Below are 20,728 nucleotides of genomic sequence, written 5' to 3'. Positions count from 1 at the left end.
AAAGTCCGTTAAAAATTCATAACTTCTTTATCCGACGTCCGTTTTCTTCTGTCTTTTTATCGTTTGACTACTATTGATGAGACCTTCGATTCTCGTTTAGGTTGTGTCAGCTAAAAATTGCTCGATCTATAATTCGAATTTCGGGTTGTACACTGTTATGTCGAATCTTAGAAAAATCATAACTTCTTCATACGAAGTCAGATTTGGACGCTCTTTTTATGAAAGTTCTCAGTTTAACGAATACTACGACTTTTATTTAGATCACTAAAGCTAAAAAGTAGTTGATTGCAAACTTACTTTTTACGTCATTCGGTGTCGTGTTGGTTCTGTCGCGAAACTTTGATAAGTCATAAATTCTTCGTTATAACTCGGATTTTGGTGAGGTTTTCACCTAAACGTTTCTAACGAGATAATTTACAACTTTCAATAACATTAGTTTTACTTATTTCATAGTTAAATGTTATATTTTCGCTAATTTTGATAGTTGACTTTTTGATCGAAATCTCATAAGACTTCCCATCACTTCCAATACTTTCTGAATGATTCTAAACATAGTTTTACTTCAAATCTCATAAAACTATCTTGTTAGAACTCAATGCTTAAAATCATATAATATTTAATAATATTCATTTTTAAGCTAACAAGCTTACAAAACACGATAATTATACATGGTTATTAACGTGTATGTTACGAGAATTCACAAGAAAAGTAACTATATGAAGCACAGTATAAGCATAAACAAATATCAAAATAATCTGAATAAGGAGATACGTACTAGCAACAACATCAGGTGCTGCGCGGACCTCCTCCGCAGTCAGCTGGAATGCCCTCCTACGAGCTCTCGGAGCCTCGGCCTTCCCCGGTCGGCCATCAGTAACGCGCAAAGAAGCAGGAGCAGAATCCCTGAGTAAGCTGAGGACACCCAGCCTTCTGGTTTCCAGTCTAGTTACAATTAAAGTAAACCGAAAATCCCTTGGGGAAGTCCTTCGCCATATGCCCCTCCTTGCCACAATTGTAGCAAATCCCTGCTCGGCAAGATCCCTAATGGCTTTTGTCGCACTTGCCACAAGTGAGGCCATTCTGGCCTCCTGATCTCGTATCAGCGGGCTTAGCTCACTTAATCTCCAGTTGCAACTGTACTGGTGTCATGTCTCTCCCTTGAGACTCTCCGTCCTCTCTGTTCTGAATCTCCAACTCAATCTCTCTCCTCCTGGCATTGGTCTGTAACTCAGCCAATATCCGATATGATGAGTTCGCCACGAAATCCCGAATATCTCTCCTCAAAATGCTCAAGTACCGGCTCACACGTGCTCATGGCAGAACAACACCCTCTCATGAAACATCCTCGTAATCTTTGTCACGGTTTCTGTTTTCTGCTTGAGAGATAGAAACTCTTAGTCCAATCGTTCCCTCTCCACCTGGGGAACGTACTCATCTCCGAAAAACTGGGTAAACCTCTCCCAAGCCACTGCATCATGGTCTGTAGGAGTAAAATCAGCTGTCAAAAACTTCCACCAGTCCTTCGCTCTGAAGCAAAGCTGGTTCAATGCAAACCAAACTCTGAGGTGCTCCGGGCATGAACACGTATAGAATAACCCCTTGATGTCGGAGATCCATCTCATTGCAGAAATCGGGTCCTAGGTCCTGTCAAACTCTGGTGGCTTCGTGTTGCTGAACTCTCGAAACAACAACGAGTCACCCCCTTATGGCCTCGTAGCTGCCAGGGTTGTGGTAGCTACGGCAGCAGCAGCCTTGGTGACAGCAACATATCGCTCATCAAAAGTCTCAATCAGTGTGGTCTTAATAGACCCGAACATCTCTGGAATGGCCTTTCTGATAGCTGTGGCCACCTCCTCTGCAATGATCCTGTGGATATCCTCGTCAGTGGTACCACCACCCCCGGGGTTGTTGCGGGTAATTACCATAGTCTCTTTGAAACACAAACACAAAAATCATCAGAGACTGGCTCAAGCGCACACTCAATTACCCACCCCTACATGCTCCTTAGTATCCTAAGGTTCTTACTTGGGTCACATACAGATCCGGTGCTTTCAGTAGTACGAGCCCAATATTACCTTCCACACCAGCCCGTAGTCGTCCCAAGTCCTCCTCCTAGGATCACAAGTACTCTATCCCTCATGGATATCAAACTACTCTCTCAGTAGATTCCTCAAATGCTCATCTAGGTATCTCTCCTAGATTACTCCTCGACTCAAAACTCTCTCTAATAAATTCCCGCTATGTACCCCTACTCAGCACACACACAGAGCAAATAGAAGATAATATCAATCAATGACATCCCCCTAGGCTAAGGCATCATGAATTAGGCAACTCTAGCACTAAATTCCTGAAATACCTAGCCTATCATCTAGCATGCAACTCTAATATCTCATAAGTATCTCATCTCATAATATAAACAAATAAGGGTATTTTGGGAAAATCACCGTTCTGGCTCTGGTTGATTGTACACACTGCTTCATCTCGTTTCCTCTTAAAAACTTTTACTCGTTTAGAAAATCATTTCTTTTTAGAAAAATTCCTCAAATCCTGAGTTTGAGTCCAGACATATTCGAGGGTACATCCGAATCCCTCAAACCTAGGCTCTGATACCAACTTATAACACTCTAAATTTTCAAATAAAATTTTCATTTTTAAATTCACAGAAAACACAGTTTACATTTCAAAACCCAATTTGATAAGTTGTTCTCAACACAAAACAACAAAATGTTTGACAATATCCCAGAATCCTCAAAACATAATCTCTATTTGGTGTGTACAATCATGTCGACGCCTTCCCGCGATCCTAAGAGGTACCTGAAACACATTTCACACAACACTGTAAGCACGAAGCTTAGTGAGTTCCCTAAAATACCACACACAAATAATTAGTCTCTCATGGCTATACTCAGGACCCTCCGGTCATGTGTCTCAGTGAAGACCCTCCGGTCTCACAACTCGGGTTGGACCCTCCAGTCCGGTATCTCATTGAAGACCTTCTGGTCTCACAACTCGGTTTGGAACCTCCAGTCCTAACTCAATTAGGCACATAATAATATACATCATAATTCACAAGACAAAATGCATAATATCACATAACTCAGTATAAGCACATAAGACCCTCCAGTCAATAACTCAGATAAGACCATCCGGTCACACAGTATTACCACTCAGCTAAGTATAGTGAGAAGACTCACCTCGTAACTAAAGCAAGTAGGTCTCATACTCAACGGTCAGTCTAGACTCCGCCTACATATCATAATCATTTCTAATTAACAATTTATAACAACGACTCTTAAGACATTAAGCTAACTCCTTTACTAACTCTCGGAAAGGGTGAAAGAGCATTTTACCCCTCCATGGCCTCTAAAGTCCTCCACTTGACCAAACCCTAAAAGTCAACAATCAAGTCAACAATACATTTTGACCCAACTCGTCGAGTGCATCTATGCGACTCGTCGAGTTCCTTCTGTTCTCAACTCAACTCGCCGAGTTGTCTAACCAACTCATTGAGTTTGTACAACGTCCAGGATATTGGGGAAAACCCTAACCAAATCGTCGAGTTGGCTAACCAACTCGTCGAGTTGGCTAACCAACTCATCGAGTTCCTTCAGCTCAATCACTCATTTAGACGCTTTTAAGTGAGGCTAAGGCCCCACACTCTAGATCTAGCCTTCTAAGGCTGGAATATGTAACAACGTAAATTTCCAAAACAATTTTTCATTTTTAAAACATACTTTTATTCATAAGGTAATATCAAAACATAATGTATCCAATGTTATCATAACAATACATATCCCAGAATCTCAAGACATAAACTCCATGAATGTGTACGGATCATGCCGGCGCCTTCCCGCGATCCTCGCTAGTACCTGAAACACATAACACAACAACGGTAAGCATAAATGCTTAATGAGTTCCCCAAAATACCACATACGCACATACGCCACTCAAGGCTATAAGACCTTCCAGTCGCTGTGTCTCAGAGGACTTCCATCCCACAACCCTGGTAGACCTTCCGGTCCTACCCGTGATGACCTTCCGGTCCATATCATCTTGACCTTCCGGTCCATATCATAATGACCTTCCGATCCTTAGCATTCATAACATACATAACACATCCATATCATATAACATCATACAACACATACATCTCATAGCATATAAGACCTTCCGGTCACACGTAGGTATCACTCTAGGTATTGTATAGTCAGAAGACTCACCTCGTACGAAGTCGGATAAACTCTCGTGCTTGACGTCCCGACCTAGCCTCCTCATATCATACGAATAACATATCTGATCAATACCCTCTCATAGCCTCATCTCTAAACATTGGGTAGAAGGCCATCCTACCCCTCCCTGAACTCTCCTGAATCAGCTTGACCAAAACCCTAAGGTCAACTGAAGCCAACGGTCAAACTTTGACCCGACTCGTCGAGTGCACAAGGGCGACTCGACGAGTCCATGCGGGTCCTCAGAATCCTTCTAGCCTCACTTGGCACGTCGAGTCATCCCTTCACTCGACGGGTTACACTTGTCACGAATCGCGGGGCAACCCCAACTCGACTCGTCGAGTCCACTTATGAACTCCGCGAGTAGCGTCCATGGCAACACTCAAATGACCTTCTGAGGTCAGATCCGCTCCTCTAATCTATAGATCTGCCCTCCCCATCTACAATAATCACGTAAAGGTCCGACCTTTACACTCATGCAACACAAATAGGGCTCTCTTTGGTGAAATCATCTCTAAAAAGGCAACCTAAGATCATTTCTTCCATGGAACAAAATAAAGCAGGTTGGATAAGGCTCTTTGGACCTCTAAAGGTCCAGATCCATAGTCTAACACTCAAAGGGACAATATACTCATCATTTCAAGCCAATAAAAGGGTATAGAAAACCCTAAATTAAAGGATCTCATACTAAACAGAAGAAGGGATTGATTTACTACCTCAAAGTTGCGGATCCAAGCTAGAAATCCACAGAATAGCAATCCCCTTGACCTCCTCTTGCTGGAAGTATCTTCTTCTTTGCAAAATCACACTAATAAGGATCAAAAAGGCTCTTTCTCTCTTATACCACTCGTTCAAGCTCTCTAGGGTTTCTCTCTCTGGACTGGTAGCCGCAATTGAGGGCTATAAGGACCCTTAAATAGGGCACAGGCCCAAAGATTTAGGGTTTCTGTCCACAGCGCGGACTCGTCGAGTCCACCCATCGACACGTCGAGTCCCTTCATTAATCCAGTCAACAAATCAAGATCCTACTCGACGAGTCTTGGCGTCAACTCGTTGAGTCCCTCCTCATAACTCAAAATAAATGAATAACATAGAATACCTGGGAATCCGGATGTTACAATTCTCCCCCACTAGAATTAGACTTCGCCCTCGAAGTCTCGCTCGACAAACAACTCTGGATGCTGCTCCCGCATCTCTAACTCTGGCTCCTAAGTCAGCTCGGACCCTCTCCGATATTTCCACTGGACCTGAAACAGGGGCACCTCCTTGTTCCTCAGAACCTTGATCGTCCGATCCAGGATCGCGATCGGTCTCTCAACATAATTCAGGCTCGCATCCACCTGAATATCCTCCAGCGGCACCACCGCCGACTCGTCGGCTATACACTTCCTCAACTGAGACACGTGGAAGGTATCATGAATCTGGCTCAACTCCGCAGGTAGCTCCAAACGATACGCTACACTACCCACCCTCGCGGTCACCCTGAACGGACCAATGTACCGGGGCCCCAACTTGCCCCTCTTCCTGAATCGGATCACTCCTTTCCAAGGAGACACCTTCAGGAGTACGAAGTCTCCCACCTGAAACTCAAGCTCGGATCGTCGCCTATCCGCATAACTCTTCTGGCGACTCTGAGCTATCCACAACCTCTGCCTGACCTGCTGTATCTGCTCAGTTGTCTAAAGCACTATCTTAGTGCTACCCATCACGTGCAACCCTACCTCTCCCCAACAAATGGGAGTCCGACATCTCCTCCCGTACAACAACTCGAAGGGAGGCATACCAATACTCGAATGGTGGCTGTTGTTATAGGAAAACACAGCCAACGGCAAGTACGTGTCCCAACTTCCTCCGAAGTCCAACACACATGCTCGAAGCATGTCCTCGAGCGTCTGAATCGTCCGCTCACTCTGTCCGTCCGTCTGTGGGTGGTAGGCGGTACTGAAATGCAACCTCGTACCTAACTCCTCATGGAACTTCTTCCAGAACCTGGAAGTGAAACGTACATCTCGATCTGACACAATCGAGATCGGTACTCCATGACGCGATACCACCTCTCTCACATACAACTCAGCCAACCTCTTTGCGGAAGAGCTCTCACCGATAGCAAAGAAGTGAGCGCTCTTCGTCAGCCGGTCAACAATCACCCAAATTGCATCGACACCCCTCGCGGTCCTTGGCAATTTGGTGATAAAATCCATGGAAATCTGTTCCCACTTCCACTGGGGAACCTCAAGTGGCTGCAACTTGCCATGTGGACGCTGGTGTTCGGCCTTAACCCGGCGACACGTCAAGCACCTCTCAACGAACCACGGAACATCCCTCTTCATACAGGGCCACCAATAGTCTTTCTTCAAATCCAAATACATCTTAGTGGCTCCGGGATGGATCGAGAACCTCGATCTATGCGCCTCCTCCATCAGAATGGTACGTGCCCCGCCTGTATACGGCACCCAAATCCGACCTTGAAAGGTCATCAGCCCTCGGCTATCGGTAACGAACTCAGTCACCTGCCCGATCACCCGCTCCCTCTTGCGGTTCTCTAGTATTACGACCTCTGCCTGGGCCTCCCGAATGGTGTCCAACACCGGATTCATCACCGTCAATCGCATACAAGTGTCTCGAATCAGGGCACTCTCTGCCCTACGGCTCAGAGCGTCAGCTACGACATTACCTTTGCCCGGGTGGTACAGGATCTCACAATCGTAATCCTTTACCACATCCAACCATCTCCTCTGGCGCATATTCAGGTTGGGCTGATCCATCAAATACTTCAAACTCTTGTGGTCCGTTTATATGGTACACCGAACCCCATACAGATAGTGACGCCAGATCTTGAGGGCGAACACCACTGCCCCCAACTCCAAATCATGGATGGGATACCTCGTCTCATGAGGCTTCAACTGCCTCGATGCATACGCTATCACATGCCCTCTCTGCATAAGCACCGCCCCCAACCCCAATATCGATGCGTCGTAGTACACCACAAAATCCTCCATTCCCTCTGGAAGGGATAACACCGGGGCTTCGCACAACCTCTAGCGAAGAGTCTCAAACGAGGTCTGCTGCTCCGGACCCCATGAAAAAGCAACGCCCTTCCGGGTCAACTTGGTGAGAGGCACGGCAATCTTGGAGAAATCCCTGATAAATCTCCGGTAGTAGCCGGCCAACCCCAGAAAACTCCTGATCTCAGTGGGTGATCTCGGCACCTCCCAACTCATCACAGCCTCAATCTTGGCCGGATCGACCAATATCCCATTCTGGTTAACGAGATGCCCCAAGAACTGGACCTCCCGTAACCAGAACTCGCACTTGGAGAATTTGGCATAGAGCCTCTCCGATCTCAAAACTCTGAGAATCTCTCTCAGATGCTCCTCATGCTGCTCTCTAGATCTCGAATACACCATAATATCGTCGATGAATACAATTACCGACCTGTCCAACATCGGTCTGCATACCCTGTTCATGAGATCCATGAACGCTGTTGGTGCATTGGTGAGCCCAATAGGCATCACCACAAACTCGTAGTGCCCATAACGAGTCCTAAACGCCGTCTTCTGGATATCCTCATCTCGCACCCTCATCTGGTGATATCCAGACCTCAAATCTATCTTGGAGAACCAAGATGCTCCCTGCAACTGATCGAACAGATCATCAATCCTCGGTAGTGGATAAAGGTTCTTGATCGTCAACTTGTTCAACTCCCGATAATCAATGCACATCCGATATGAACCATCCTTTTTATTGACAAAAAGGATCGGCGCTCCCCACGGTGAGCTACTCGGTCTGATAAATCCTTTCCCCAACAGCTCCTGAAGCTGTGAGGATAACTCCTGCATCTCTGGTGGCGCAAGGCGATAGGGCGCCTTGGCGATAGGCGCCGCTCCCGGAACCAAATCGATGCGAAACTCCACTTGCCTCTCGGGACGCACACCCGGTAACTCCTCGGGGAAAACATCCGGGAACTCATGCACTATCGGCACATCACTAACCGAACCCAGCCCCTCTGCGGCCACCCGTGAATCCATCACATAAGCCACAAACCCGCTACAACCCTGCTGTAGGCTCCGCCTCGCTCTAGTAGCTGAACAAAATGATAACCCCGAATGGGTACCCTCGCCGTACACCGTAAGTAATACCCCACTAGGGTCTCGTATCGTCACCAACTGCCGCTCGCAGTCTATAACAGCCCCAAATCGGCTCAACCAATTCATGCCCACTATGACACACACGTCCCCCATCGCAATCAGGACTAGATCTATCGGAAAATCAACACCGAAGATCTCGAGTACACATCCTCGAATCACATCCGTAGCATACACCGCTCGCTCGTCAGCTATGGAAACTCGTAGAGTTCGACTCAACGCCACCCGCGGGATACTGATGTGCTGACTAAAGGCTAACGACACAAATGACCGACTCGCACCCGAGTCAAATAACACCAAAGCAGGTACAGAACTCACAAGAAAAGTACCTACGCATATCATAATATAAGCACAATATCTCAAACTCAGCATAAATAAATGAAAGAATACATACCAGCCACGACATCGGGCGATGCGCGGACCTCCTCCGCTGTCAACTGAAAGGCTATCCCGCGAGCCTTTGGTGGCTCAGCCTTCATCGGCCGAACCTCAGTAGCTCGCACAACAGCAGGGGCAGATCCCTGCGGTGCTCCCTGTGCTGTCCCCCGCAGCTGCGGACACTCGGCCTTCCGGTGTCCGGTTTGGTTGCAATGAAAGCAAACCATGAACCCCTTGGGGCAATCCTTGGCTATGTGCCCCTCCTTGCCACATTTGTAGCAAGCACCTGATCGACAAACCCCATCATGTCCCTTGCCGTACTTCCCACAAGTGCGGCCCTTCTGGCCTCCAGATCTCGAATCGGCGGGCTTTGGCCGCTTGGCTGCCGGCTAAGACTGTGCCGGCCGCCGGTCCCTCCCCTGAGACTCGGCCTCCTCCCGGGCCTGAGTCTCCAGCTCAATCTCCCTCTTCCGGGCATTTGCCTAGAGCTCAGCAAATGTCCGGTATGATGAGTTCGCCACGAACTCCCTGATATCCCTCCTCAAAATGCTCAAGTACCGACTCATGCGTGCCTGCTCAGACGACACGTGCTCAGGGCAAAACAACGCCCTCTCATGGAACATCCGTGTGATCACGGTCACTGACTCCGTCCCCTGCTTGAGGGACAAAAGCTCCTGTGCCAATCGTTCCCTCTCCACCGGCGGAACGTACTCGTCTCTGAACATGATGGTGAACCTCTCCCAGGTCACCTCCGAAATCTCTGCAAGAGTGAAGTTCGCCGTCACAAACTTCCACCAGTCCTTCGCTCCCAAGCGAAGCTGGTTCAGTGCAAACCGAACCCTCAAATGCTCCGGACACGAACAGGTGTAGAAGCATCCCTCGATATCAGAAATCCATCGCATCGCAACAATCAGATCCTGCGTCCCATCAAACTCCGGTGGGTTCGTGTTGCTGAACTCCCGGAACAACATCGAGTCACCCCCCTAAGGTCTAGCAGTAGCAACAGCTGCAGTAGCTGCAACAGCTGCAGCCTCAGTAACCGTTGCGTACCGCTCATCAAAGGTCTCAATCAATGTGGTCTTGATAGACCCAAACATCTTCGGAATCTCGGCTCAGATCGCCGCAGCCACCTCATCGTGGATCATCTGACGAAGCTCCTTGTCACTCACGCCGCTCACCTCAGGTCTGTGGCATGTCCCAACCATGATGTCTCTGTAATACAAACATAAAATATCAGAGACTCGCTCGAGTATACTCGCACTCGATCACTCAACCCTAATTGTTCCCTAGTACCCTAAGGATTCTTACTTGGACTGCGCACTGATCCGGTGTCTTCAGTAATACGGGCCCTATACTACCGTCCACACCGCATCAGTATTCACCCCAAGTCCTCCTCCTAGGATCCCAGATCACAAGTACTCTACATCTCACTAGCGTAGGCTACCCTTCGGTAGACCTCTCATAAGCTCCTCACTGCTACCTACTCACTCTCAAGCATCTCATAGCAGCAGAAATCTTCCTAGGCTAAGGCATCACAAATCAGGCCACTCTAGTCCTAATATGAATACCTAGCCTACTCTAGCATGCGTAACATATCATAACATAACTATTAACACATAATGTAAGGGTATTTTGGGAAACACCGTTCGGGCGCTGGCTGATCGTACACACTGCTTCCTTCTGTTTTTCTCACATTCTTTTACTTTTTATAAAATTGTTTATTTTATGAAAAACTTTCTCAAATCCTCAGTTTGAGTTCAAATACACCTGAAGGTGCATCCGAATCCCTCAAACCAAGGCTCTGATACCAACTTGTAACAACGTAAATTCCAAAACAATTTTTCATTTTTAAAACATACTTTTATTCATAAGGTAACATCAAAACATAATGTATCCAATGTGATCATAACAAAACATATCCCAGAATCTCAAGACATAAACTCCATGAGTGTGTACGGATCATGTCGGCGCCTTCCCGCGATCCTCGCTAGTACCTGAAACACATAACACAACAACTGTAAGCATAAATGCTTAGTGAGTTCCCCAAAATACCACATACGCACATACGCCACTCAAGGCTATAAGACCTTCCGGTCACTGTGTCTTAGAGGACTTCCATCCCACAACCCTGGTAGACCTTCCGGTCCTACCCATGATGACCTTCCGGTCCATATCATCTTGACCTTCCGGTCCATATCATAATGACCTTCCGGTCCTTATCATTCATAACGTACATAACACATCCATATCATATAACATCATACAACACATACATCTCATAGCATATAAGACCTTCCGGTCACACGTAGGTACCACTCTAGGTATAGTATAGTGAGAAGACTCACCTCATACAAAGTCGGATAAGCTCTCGTGCTTGACGTCCCGACCTAGCCTCCTCCTATCATACGAATAACATTCCTGATCATTACCCTCTCATAGCCTCATCTCTAAAGATTGGGTAGAAGGCCATCCTACCCCTCCCTAAACTCTCCTAAATCAACTAGACCAAAACCCTAAGGTCAAGTGAAGTCAACAGTCAAACTTTGACCCGACTCGTCTAGTGCACATGGGCGACTCTGCGAGTCCATGCGGGTCCTCGGAATCGTTCTAGCCTCACTTGGCACGTCGAGTCATCCCTTCACTCGACGGGTTACACCTGTCACGAATCGCGGGGCAACCCCGACTCGACTCGTCGAGTCCACTTATGAACTCGGCGAGTAGCATCCATGGCAAAACTCAAATGACCTTCTGAGGTCACATCAGCTCCTCTAATCTATAGATCTGCCCTCCCCATCTACAATAATCACGTAAAGGTCGGACCTTTACACTCATGCAACGCAAATAGGGCTCTCTTTGGTGAAATCATCTCTAAAAAGGCAACCTAAGATCATTTCTTCCATGGAACAACATAAAGCAGGTTGGATAAGGCTCTTTGGACCTCTAAAGGTCCAGATCCAGAGTCTAACACTCAAAGGGACAATATACTCATTATTTCAAGCCAATAAAAGGGTATAGATAACTCTAAATTCAAGGATCTCATACTAAACAGAAGAAGGGATCGATTTACTACCTCAAAGTTGCAGATCCAAGCTAGAAATCCACAGAATAGCAATCCCCTTGACCTCCTCTTGCTGGAAACACCTTCTTCTTTGCAAAATCACACTAATAAGGATCAAAAAGGCTCTCTCTCTTATACCACTCGTTCAAGCTCTCTAGGGTTTCTCTCTCTGGATTGGTAGCCGCAATTGAGGGCTATAAGGAGCCTTAAATAGGGCACATGCCCAAAGATTTAGGGTTTCTGTCCACAGCGCGGACTCGTCGAGTCCACCCATCGACTCGTCGAGTCCCTTCATTAATCCAGTCAGCAAATCGCGATCCTACTCGACGAGTCTAGGCGTCAACTCGTCGAGTCCCTCCTCATAACTCAAAATAAATGAATAACATAGAATACCTGGGAATCCGGATGTTACAGAATACCACGTAAAGCTGCAAGCTTTACGTCCATGCATGGCATCTAGGGCTATGTTTGCCAAAACAAAGCTCAACAAAGGGTTTAAGGCATGGAAGTTGGCCAAAGCTAGATAAAGCTCGGGTCTTTTGGCCTAAAGGGCCTAATAATGTCCAGATCTGAAGTCTTAGCTTGAATGTAAGCTCAAGGCCACTAATGACTCTAGGAAATACTAAAAATGGCCATAAACTCCCTAATGGAGAGATCTAGCAAACAAGTGATCAAGGTAATGGCTTTTTACCTCAAATTTGCTGCTACAACAGAATAGATGTCGGATCCAAGGTCTCCTTCTTGTTCCAAGTCCTTGACTCTTCAAGTTCCTTCAAATAATGCGCCAAAACACACACTCTTAGCCTCACTCTCTCTCACAGTGGATGATAGCTCGATTAGGGTTTGTCTCACGGTGATAAGGTGATGAGGGAGGCGGGATAAAGGGCTTAAGGTCCTTTCAGTAGGGTACAAGCCCTGCAAATTAGGGTTTTCACACTCAGCTCCTACTCGTCGAGTTAGGGTCCTCCAACTCGTCAAGTTGATTCTAAAATTCACGCAGCCATCGACGAGTTGTAACCTCCAACTCGTCGAGTTGCCCTATGAAATCAATAAAAAACAATTTAAATTTATACTTGGGAGTCGGGATGTTACAAATGATCCTCCAATTCACTCAAACCAAGGCTCTGACACCAACTTGTAACATCCCATAACTCACAACAAATTTAAACTTTTGAAACATAACCCAAACCATAAATGTTTACAAAACCATTGTTTCAAAAGTGTATTTCAGTAATCAGAGTATCCCAAAATCCAAATAACATAAAACTAAAGGATGTGCACGATCACGCCTTCGCCTTGCCACGGTTATCTGAAGTACCTGAAACAATAAACCGAAACTGTAAACCACAACTTAATAAGTTCCCCCCTGAGCCCATAGTATGAGTCTGGCTTGCTTTTCAGGCCCACAGCTCATATATGGCCTGCTCCCGAGCCCACAACATAAGTCTGGCTTGCCCTTCAGGCCCACAGCTTATGTCTGGCTTGCTCCTCAATTTTTTAGCTACCGCATAAAGCACTACTACCTCAGCCCAACCATACTATGACTACATACACATAACGGATAACATCTAACATCAAATAAATAATCACGAAGATCTTAACATATCACTACAACATAGCAACATCCTAACCAGGATACATAATCTACCGGATCAACATTGGTGCCTTCAGCCCATAAATAGAGTGAGGAAAACTCACCTCGATTAGAAGATAGTAAATCTCACACCCAAGTCTGCGACACAAAAACTCCTCACACTAAACACAATCAATACCAACCCCAGTGACTTTCTATGGTTAAGCCTATAATCATGAGGCCCAATATAGGCCCAAGTCCAAACTAGGCCCACTAATGGCCCAACCCATCTAGAGAACCCTAAGGTCCAACTGTTCCAAAATAGCCTCAAGTCAACGGTCCAAACTCTAACAGCTGACCTCACGTCGTGACCAGCTCGTGGTCACGTCGTGAGCATTAACTTTGACTCGGGACCAACTCAGCGAGTCAACTCAGCCAATCAACTCGCCCAGTCTTGATTCCAGCCATCGTCATGTCGTGACAACTTCCTGAGTCACGTCATCACCTAATTCGTGCAAAACAGTCAGGATGACAAGCATTCTAATGACATGACAGGCTTATTCCTCACGTCGTGAGAACTGCATTGGCCATCTTTGAGCATTAAGCTCTTATTCCTTTCAGCCATTACTTGGGACTTTCCAGAGGGTCTTCCCTCACCCAAAGGATGATAAAATCGTAGCTTTTAGTCATGCATGTCCAATGCATGACTCAAACACTCATTAGGTCAAAGTGGGTAAAATGAGATCAAGACTCATTACTGGAGTCTAAAACTACTCCAAAACTCAGATCCAAAGATTATATTACATAGAATGCGTCAATGATCCATAAAGTTGCCAACTTTATGGATCCAATGCATGAAATCCTTCACAACCATGAAAAAAGGAGCTTAAAACTTAGATCTATCTTGCAAAAGGTAAAAAAGGCTAGAGCTTTATGACTTACAATGGTCCAAAAGCTCTGCATGAAGGTGACGTAGAAGCTAGATTGCCAAGAGGTTGCTCCACCAAGATCTTCTTCCACTTCAATGAGTCAAGAAACCACCAAAGAATACTTCAATGTCACAAAAACGTCTAAGGACTTCAAGTAGGTCGAGATTAGGGTTTTCAGGAGGCAAGAGAGCGAGGGAGGCTAAGGATGGGCAACCCTAGCCCTCCCATTCCATTAAATACCTGAAATATTAGGGGTTTTGCCATCAAACCATTCTCACGTCGTGAGCACCCAAAGGCTCACGTAGTGAGACTCAAAAACACGGTTCAAATAGTCAATGGTCACTCATGACATAACAACCATGTCTCACATCATGACCCTCATCCAAAAGCTGGAAAATCAATAAATAAATAAGTACCTCCAAGACCCGGGTGCTACAAGAATGGTGACGACATGATTTGGGTAATCATGGATCAATTCACGAAGAGTGCACACTTCATAGCGACCAATGAGATATGGTATATAGATAAGCATGCAGATGTCTATGTGAAAGAGATAGTAAGATTTCATAGTGTTCCCTGACGATTATGTTAGATCTCGACAGTCATTTCACTTCAAGCTTTTAGAAGAACCTACAAGAAGAAATTGGTACAAATTTGCGTTGGAGTACATCCTACCATCCACAGACTGATGGACAGAGTGAAAAGACAATTCAAACACTGGAAGATATGTTGAGAGCATGTAACCTAGAATTTCAAGGTAATTGGGATGAGCATCTACCCCTAGTAGAGTTCTCCTACAACAATAGTTACATTTCGAGCATTAAGATGGCACCCTATAAAGCCTTGTATGGACAGAAGTGTTGTGCATGGTCTTGTTGGCTGGAAGCTGGAGAAAAGCAATTCATGGGATTGGGGATAGACCATCAGACTGCTGAAAAGTTAAAAGTGATTAGAGAAAGGATGTTAACAGCTCAGGATCGTCAAAATAGGTATGGTGACAATAAGTGACTAACAATGACCTTCGAAGTTGGAGAATTGGTGTTGCTTAAAGTCTCTCCATGGAAGGGACTTATCAGATTTGGAAAGAGAGAAAAATTGAGTCCAAGATTTGTTGGACCATTCAAGGTTCTCTGGAGAGTTAGGAACCAAGCTTACAAGCTAGAATTGCAAGAAGAGCTGGATAACATTCATAATACTTTCCACGTGTGTTATTTGAGGAAGTTTACGGGATAAGTCCCAAATATAATTTCACTTTCGGAAATAATGATTGATGAAGACAAGAGGCTAATCGAAGAACCCGAAGCAATTGTTGACCGTAAGACGAAAACGTTGCGACGTAAGATGGTCGAATTAGTGCTAGTGCGTTAGAAACATTCAATTGGGCCGAACCTCACCTATGAAATAGAAAACGAGATGAAAATTGTTATCCAAATATATTTGCTAATGCATGATTCAGAGGACGGAATCATCATAAGGGGAGAGAATTGTAACGCTCGCGTTTCTCGGTTGGCATTAATAAGATGATGTAATAGTTATGGTCAACATTTGTAACCTATTAGATGTGATGATGTGTGTAATGCACTAGTTTTAATCCTACTAATTTAAACACAAAATAAACACACGAAAGGCAGTGTACCTATCGATTAGAAATATAATTCAAGCAAGTAGGGTATCGAACACAGGGAACGGTAACAATTAAGATTAACTACTAAAATTACCTAACTAAAAACAAATAATAAAGGATGGTTTTCTCTAGTTTTTCAAGACTAGAAACTTAAATAAGAAAATAACACTCAACTAAAACAATTAACAACTAAAGATGATAGAAGGTAACTAGATTCAATAATAGAAGGGACTTCTGTTTAGATTCGACTCATTTATTCCTATGGTTGATTTCATGGCAAGTGCAATGGATTAATATATATCATTGGCTACCAATTTCTATTTTGATTAGGTTCATGTTCACTATTACTAATCCTTAGCAAACAGGTTCATTCAAATAGTGGCCAATTGATTAAACTAACAAGTTTCCTAGTGTTTAATTCGGATCAAGTAAGACTTGTAATATTAGCTAATTAAATTTGGTAATTCAATCAACTCATGTATGGTTGTTCATCACACATTCTTACACATTAATGTACTTATTTTCTAGTTAACCCTAGGTTCAGGTTCGCTATTACTAGGCATACAATATTGTGTTCACAAAATTATATGATTCAAGTAATTAAGAAGTTCATGCAACTTAACAACTTGATTATTAATAGAAAATAATTATTATCAACACATAAGGGTCTTTAACAAGGTTAACAAGACAATTCACCAAATCAAATTAATCCAAGCCATAAAATCACACCATATTCATAAATTCATCTACTATAAACAGAAGTTAAAAGCTTTTAGCTCAAATCTACAGCAATTAACAACTTAAAATCGAAATCTAATGAATGAAACATAGTTTATGCAAAAGATTAAGAAAAAGAATAGTGTTTATTACCTTTGATCTCTCCTAACTTGACTTCCAAGTTGAATTCTCGAAAACCAGAGCTTCAAGAACCCTTCTAATCGCCAATGAGTCGCCAAAAGTATCCAACCTCCTTCTGGTTTCGGGAATAACCGATATATATAAGTATTTTTTTCAAAATTACGCACCGACTCGTCAAGTTGTTAGACCGGACACGACGAGTTCCTCCTATTTTGAGCTCTATTTCTTCAAACTTTAAATTCCAAGCTTCCAATTGCTAGTCCTGCTTCTTTTTTTACTCGAGCATGTCTTTAAGGCTGAAAATAAAATTTTAACATAATTAAGTACCTTTTGTTCATAAATCGAGACAAAATAGCCAAAAAAGTATTAAGATATTATACGAAATATATGATCAAATATGCACATATCAAAATACCCCACACTTGACTTTTGCTTGCCCCCAAACAAATTTGAATTTTAGCATACTAGCATCACATAAGACAATCCCAATCAAACCCAGCCATTATGCCAAGATCTCAACGTATGCATTTGTGTATAAATTTTTTCCTAAAGACCCCCCTAATCCTAAATGCTCACAATCTTCATAAACACTCCCCCACTTCTTTTGAACAATGCTCATTTTATGCATCCCTCATAATCCATCCGTAGAAAACTTTCTTAACCTCAAGTCATTTTTGGTTAAATCCCCAAGCACACATATGATAAAATAACCTAGAAAAGAAAATTACAAAAATAAAAATACTTGATACTTTGAATCTTCAACAATTTGTAGCTTTTCTTCTTGATATTTCTTCTTTGACTTCATAGCTTTGTAGATTCTTTCTTTCAAACATTGCATCACTCTGTTTTTTCTTTTTCAAATTTTTTTTCTTTTTCAAATTTTTTTCTTTTTTTTCTTTCACCTCACTTTTTTCACTCAAACTAAAAACATATGCTTATGCAAGGGGATTTCACTTCATCCTTTATTGGTTAAAGGCATTAGTCTCATGTGCAATGACTACTTAAGCTTCCCTGGATACATTTCCGGTACACGATGCTAAACATATTGCATCCCTCAAACTAAGCGAGGTTATGTTTTTGTCCCATGATTTCACTAAAATAAAGGGGGCCACAAATGCATTATAACGTATATTGGCTCAACTAAACATTTGGGTCCTCATAAAATCATCAAACACAATACTAGCATGGTATCCTAATTGCTTTTACCAAAATTTTCTAAGTTAAGTCCTAACAATTTTATGCAAAAAATTTTAAAATTATACCTAAAATTAGGATTCTAATGTTACTAATAAAACCAACCCGCTACCCCACACTTAATTCATGCAATGTCCCCATTGCATGTTATGCATGATAAAGAATTTAAAGTAAAGAGAGAAATGGAAAAAAAAATCCCCTGGGATAGTAGTTGCGAGGTTGATCTTCTTCTTTTTAAGCTCCATCTTCAATTAACTTTTAGGCATGGAAACAGCTCATCCATGCCTTGGGTGTTAAATCTCATGTGGTACAGCTCCAAATATTGATGGAAAAACTCTTGGAAATGCTCGGAAAATAGTCTTCAAAGAATATAACCAATGCCCGCGTCAAATGGAATCAAATCATAAACTTGAAAATAAGAGAATAAGCAGCTCGTTGAGTTCATGTGGGGACTCGCCGAGTTATCGTTATAATGGCAAGAAAGACGCGTTTTTCCGCTTGGACTCGTTGAATTCAGGATATGGACTCGATGAGTTATCGTTGTATGGAAAAAACTTCCTTCTGCTTCAGGTTCGTTTGTGGTGTTTAAGGAGAGTATCAAAGTAACTCTTCCCCTTGTTTTTCTTTAGTAGAAAGACACTTTTTAACTGCTCTAATTGTCGAACTCGAAACCGGACTCAAAACTCTTATTATTCTCGTCTAGACTCGATTTCTCACGTTATATTCCTCATGCTCTATTCACGCATTCAATCCCTCACACTAATTCTGAAAAGATCAAAAAGAAACACACAAGTAATAAAAAAGGAAAACAAACTAAAGATCCTACTTACTAAGTGTTCAAACATCAATCAAACAAGCAAAAAAATAAAAGCACCAAACATAATAAAATTTGTCTTAAACAAGCCAGACAATAAAAATAATAAAAGGATAATTAGTCTTCATCTTCTTCCTCATCCCCTCCAAATCTGCTTCCTCCAGCTCCGTTTCTTCTTGCATTCAATCTCTCTTCCCAACTTTTGACATAAGGGTAATCGGGGCCATCCATCCGCGGTATGTTCAAGTGGCTCATCATGTGGGCGAGAGTCATATGATTGTAGTTCATGCTCCGCCCTAAATCATCTTGGTATTGCCTTGATTCCACGCTAACCCAATCCATAAGTAACTCATCATCAACTGGGATTACCGGTGGGTCTTCATGTACATACCCTTGCCTTGGCCTAAACCTCCTACCCGGTTGCTTGGGAGCCACCACTTCATCTTCCTCCGGGACTGCAAAGTGACCACCACCATAATCGTCGACTATCCTTGCCCTCCTATAAAGAATTGGATTAAAAAGAGGTGTTGGTAGCATCGTTAAAACATTCCCAGCCCCCCTCTCCAAGATACCAAATGATCTTGCCAACTTTGTCACGAACATACCCCCGCAAATCCTTGAAGTTTTCCTATCCTTTACCGCACCTTCCCCCAAATATTTTGCCAAACAGCACGGGACGTTACAAAAAGTGTTGGACATGATAATGCACCATAAGTAGAACATATCAATGCTCGGAACCTTATCATCATCTTTGTGCATGTTGATGGTATTTGCGATGAGCCGGTGGATTAAACGGTGAGTCGGTGATCTTATGCTTCCCTCTTGGGTCGTGGATGGAATATACACGCTATTTGCAATCATAGTCCACCAATTTTCTCCATTTGTTTCATCCGGGAACACCTTATGACAACTATCTAAGAAAGTCCCAAAAGCTTCAGTCATGACCACCGATTGGTCATAAAGGCCCATTCTCCAACCTAACTCTGCCATACTGCACTCCCGATACTCACCATCAAGACAAAAAGTCAAGCCGTTAGTATCATAGTGGTCATCCCCGTCTCGAAATGTAACAGTGGAAAAGAACTCCAAACACAACTCTTGATACACCGGCTCCTACATCCGGAATAATCTCCTCCACCCATCACATGTAACTTGTACCCCATTTTGAACAAAGACTTTGGTTAAGTACGGGTTCATGGCCTCCATCAAACCCACTTGATTTAGCCAATTCCAGTTTAAATCATTCGGCAAAAAAAATATTTTGACTTTAGTGTTTCCAGCCTTTTTTTCCACCTAATTAAAGTTGACTTCGATCCAATTTGCGGGAAATTGAACCAAGGTAAGTCCCCTTGGCTTCCCCGAGAACTTTGACCTCTTTTGCTAAACATCTTCTACAAAATCAAACACAAGGAAAACCCACACAAACCATATAAAATATTACAATTAAAAATTTGGGAAACAGCAGCATGGACTCATTAAGTTCATGAACGGACTCGACGAGTCCGATGAACAGTTCGGTCCTCACTTACTGGTTCGAACAAATTTAGTCCATTACACCCAAAATTACTCTAGGGTTTGTTTAGGGTGGTAAACCATGTATTCATTCACAAAAATTTTTAGTCAAAACGCTCTAAATTAGCCTAATTCGAAACCCTAATGTTCATGTCAAAATAAAAATCGGGTTTTTAACAAATTTCAACCATTAAACTACTAAAATTTGAACCTTTAACAAGAATATGCATGAAAAATCTTACCTTTATGTGAGAAATGGGGAGAAATCATGAAAATGGAAGTTGGCTGCTTGAGAGAGTTCGCTCGTCGAGTGTGTGGCGAGTGGCGGCTGGAATGAGAAAGCTTTACTTTTTAGGGTAAAAACCCTAATTTACTGAGTTTAAATATTATTTTTTTCAGTTATAAAAGTCTACT

Source organism: Lactuca virosa, chromosome 4 (assembly GCF_052849685.1).
Source record: "Lactuca virosa cultivar CGN04683 chromosome 4, Lactuca_virosa_CGN04683_v6, whole genome shotgun sequence".
Lineage (NCBI taxonomy): Eukaryota > Viridiplantae > Streptophyta > Magnoliopsida > Asterales > Asteraceae > Lactuca > Lactuca virosa.
This window is presented reverse-complemented; position numbering follows the sequence as displayed.